Source organism: Haematobia irritans, chromosome 2, assembly GCF_050003625.1.
Source record: "Haematobia irritans isolate KBUSLIRL chromosome 2, ASM5000362v1, whole genome shotgun sequence".
In the NCBI taxonomy this organism is placed as follows: domain Eukaryota; kingdom Metazoa; phylum Arthropoda; class Insecta; order Diptera; family Muscidae; genus Haematobia; species Haematobia irritans.
In genome coordinates, this window is record NC_134398.1 from 151,860,721 (window position 1) to 151,865,345 (window position 4,625).

Sequence of the window (4,625 nt, forward strand, 5' to 3'; positions counted from 1 at the left end):
GGGGGCTATATATAATTATTAACCGATGTGGACCAATTTTTGCATGGTTGTTAGAGACCATATACCAACATTATGTACCAAATTTCAGCCGGATCGGATGAAATATGCTTATCTTAGAGGCTCCAGAACCCAAATCTAGGGATCGGTTTATATGGGCGCTATATATAATTATGGACCGATGTGGACCAATTTTTGCACGGTTGGTAGAGACAATATACCAACACCATGTACCAAATTTCAGCCGGATCGGATGAAATATGCTTCTCTTAGAAGCTCCACAAGCCAAATCTGGGGATCGGTTTATATGGGGACTATATATAATTAAGGACCGATATGGACCAATTTTTGCATGGTTGGTAGAGACCATATACCAACATCATGTACCAAATTTCAGCCGGATCGGATGAAATTTGCTTCTCTTTTAGGCTCCGCAAGCCAAATCTGGGGATCGGTTTATATGGGGGCTATATATAATTATGGACCGATGTGGACCAATTTTTGCACGGTTGTTAGAGACCATATACCAACACCATGTACCAAATTTCAGCCGGATCGGATGAAATATGCTTCTCTTAGAGGCTCCACAAGCCAAATCTGGGGATCGGTTTATATGGGGGCTATATATAATTATGGACCGATATGGACCAATTTTTGCATGGTTGTTAGAGACCATATACCAACATCATGTACCAAATTTCAGCCGGATCGGATGAAATTTGCTTCTCTTTTAGGCTCCGCAAGCCAAATATGGGGATCGGTTTATATGGGGGCTACATATAATTATGGACCGATGTGGACCAATTTTTGCATGGTTGGTAGAGACCATATACTTACAGCATGTACTAAATTTCAGCCGAATCGGATGAAATTTGCTTCTCTTAGAGCAATCGCAAGCCAAATTTGGGGGTCCGTTTATATGGGGGCTATACGTAAAAGTGGACCGATATGGACCAATTTTTGCATGGTTGTTAGAGACCATATACCAACACCATATACCAAATTTCAGCCGGATCGGATGAAATATGCTTCTGTTAGAGGCTCTACAAGCCAAATCTGAGGGTCCCTTTATATGGGGGCTATACGTAAAAGTGGACCGATATGGCCCATTTTCAATACCATCCGACCTACATCAATAACAACTACTTGTGCCAAGTTTCAAGTCGATAGCTTGTTTCGTTCGGAAGTTAGCGTGATTTCAACAGACGGACGGACGGACGGACGGACATGCTTAGATCGACTCAGAATTTCACCACGACCCAGAATATATATACTCTATGGGGTCTTAGAGCAATATTTCGATGTGTTACAAACGGAATGACAAAGTTAATATACCCCCATCCTATGATGGAGGGTATAAAAAGCGACAAATTAAAATTTGCTCCCTGGAAGCATGTACACAAAACCAAAATTTAAAAGGGAATTGTGTCTTAAAATTATCCTTACTTGTATTCCCAGCATCTTTGGCTCGGAATCAATACCAAATTTTTTAAAGTAAAGACAAAATCTTTAATCGATGGCAAGGTATCTCAAAACTTCTTAACATCGTCCTCTAAATTGTAACTTGGTCCATACGTGTTATATATTAGACAAAACAGGTATATATACACTGAAAAAATATTGACCTAATATGGAAGATTATGCAACTTAAATTTTAGGACTCGAAATTTACGCAATGTTAAGGACAAAGTTCTTTAAAATGATGACATTTTAATTAAAAGAAAGTTTATAATCCTTGCTTCAATTTTTTTTTTCATTAAATTTAGGACACAAATCTTGAAATTTTGCGTCCCTTTGTTGAAGTTGTAGATCTTTGAAGTAAGGCAAATGTTCCTTAAAATAAAGAAAAATAGTTTTAATTTAAAGAAACCGTCTTTAACTCAACTGACATATTGAATTTTTAAATTTAACATAAAACTGCTTCAAATATAGGCTAAGACTTATTTTAAAATTTGCATCTTTGGTTTAAAGTTTTTTTTTAGCGTTAAGAAAACAGTTTTTACTTTGAAGTACTTGGTATAATTTGGATTTTGAAACTGGAATTTGTTTGTACATGCATACCTTTATTAATATATCGAAGAGAATAAAAATTCGATGAATGAGATCTGTATCCAATTTTAATTTTATCGATCCTAGATTTAAAGCCAGGGAGGTCCCTAACAAATTTCTTTATTTTAAAGAAGCCGCATCTTTGGCTCGGAATCAATACCAAAATCCTTAAATGAAGGTAAAAATGTTTGGATCCAAGTAAACTTTTTTTTTGAGTGTAGGAAAATCTACAAATAATTACGAACCGGTATTGACTTTTGAGCGGTAAATAGAGACCCAGAATTGAAATATGGGGGTTACTTTATATGGGGGCTATATACAATTATGAACCGATACGGACCAATTTTTGAGTGCTTGGGGAACGGTTTATATGGGGGCTATATATTATTATAGACCGATATGAACCAACTATGGTATGGTTATTAAAGACCATATACTAACATCACGTACCAAATTTTAACCGGATCCGATGAATTTTGCTTCTCCAAAAATGGAAATTGCTCCTCTAAAAGGCTCCGGAGGTCAAATCTGGGGTTGGGTTTATATGGGGGCCATATAAAATTTTGGACCGATATGGACCAATTTGGCATGGTTGTTAGAGACCATATACTAAACCCACGTACCAAATTTCAACCGGACCGGATGAATTTTGCTCCTCTTGTAAATGTGCAAGAAAATGATGAAATAACGGTCTGATAAAAACTAAATCCGATACACGTTTTTCTAAACGTCTAAACAAGTAAAGAAAGTCTAAAGTCTGGCGGGCCGACCATATTATACCCTGCGCTACTATGTAGATCTAAATTTTCGATTCCATATCACATCCAACGATCGGGACCTATATCTAAATCTGAACCGATTTCAATAAAATTTGGCACATTTGACTACACTACTAGACCGATACTCACCGTTTTCGGCAAACCTTTTTATGGTCCTAAAATACTTCTAGATTTAAATTTTCAAGCAAATTGTATAAAAACTACGGTTTCTAGAATCCCAAGAAATAAAATCATTTCTTGCACGACTATTTATAGTCCTAAAAACCATGCAAATTGAACAACAACTACAGTTGCTACATTGACCGATACTCTATATTTTCGTCATACATTTTTATGGTCCTAAAATAATTCTAGATTTAAAATGTCATGCAAATTGGATAAAAACTACGGTTTCTATAAGCCCATGAAATAAAATCGGGAGATCGGTCTTTTTGGGTGCTATATCATAACATGGGCTGATACTCACCATTTTTGGAACACCTTTTTATGGTCCTAAAATACCTTTAGATTTCCAATTTCAAGCAAATTGGATAAAAACTACGGATTCCAGAAGCCCAAGAAGTAAAATCGGGAGATTGGTCCATATGGGGGCTATACCAAAACATGGGCCTCACCACTTTTGGCACACATCTTTATTGTCCTAAAATACCTCTAGATTTACAATTTCAGGCAAATTGGATAAAAACTAGACTAGAAGACTGTAGCGTGATTACAACCGACAGACAGACAGACGGACATGGTTATATCGTCTTAGAATTCCTCCCTGATCAAGAATATATATACTTTATATAGTCGGAAACCGATATTCCGATGTGTTATAAACGGAATGACAAACTTATTATACCCCCGTCACCATTCTATGGTGGTGGGTATAAAAAGAGGAAATCGCTCAGTTAGTGTGGGTATTAAATCCAAATTTGTGAAACTTGGGAAATATATTTCAAAAAATATATTTAAATACCATAGTCTACTATATAATAATTTGAAATCTGAGTAACATTGGTTAATAAATAAACAGTATTATGGCCAAATTTGGGAAAATCGGCCGATGCATAGATATGGGAGCTATGTCTAAATCTCAACCGATTTGGATTATATTTTGCAGGTTTGGTTGATGCCACAGAGGGTCACTTTCTGCTAAATTTGGGTATTAAATAAGGGGTTTGGGTTGATAAATAAGGGGTTTATGGCCAAATTTGGTAAAATCGGGCGATACATATATAAGAGACCTATATCTACATCTGAACCGCAATTTTGCAGACTTGAAGAGTGACGAAAAATTTTACTTGGTGTCAAATTTGATGACGATCGGTTTGTAAAAAAGAGCAACTTAACCCCATTTGTCGAAATCTGGCGATACATATATATGGGAGCTATATCTAGATTTGATCCGATTTCTTCCAAATGCAATAGCGTTGTGCCCAAAAAACACCCTGTACTAAATTTTATCAAAATCGATTAACAATTGCGACCGGAATGCTGCTAACAACAAATACATGGGCAGACGGACGGACACCAATGGCTGGACCGACTCAGGAGTTGATTCTGAGTCGATCGATATATAATTTATGGGGTCTAAAATCAATATTTCTGGTAGGCATATTTTTTGGCATACCAAAGTTGTTATACCATGACCACTATGTGGTTTAGGGTATCAAAACTTAAACTAAATCTAGCTACAAGGAGGCTGGGTTGTGGAAGTATTTCCTGGCTCTTCTCGGCTTAAGTTTAACATCTCCCATTCATTTTGCACACCTGCCGTTGAGCTAAATTAGATCATTAATACCAGCATCTCTCCTA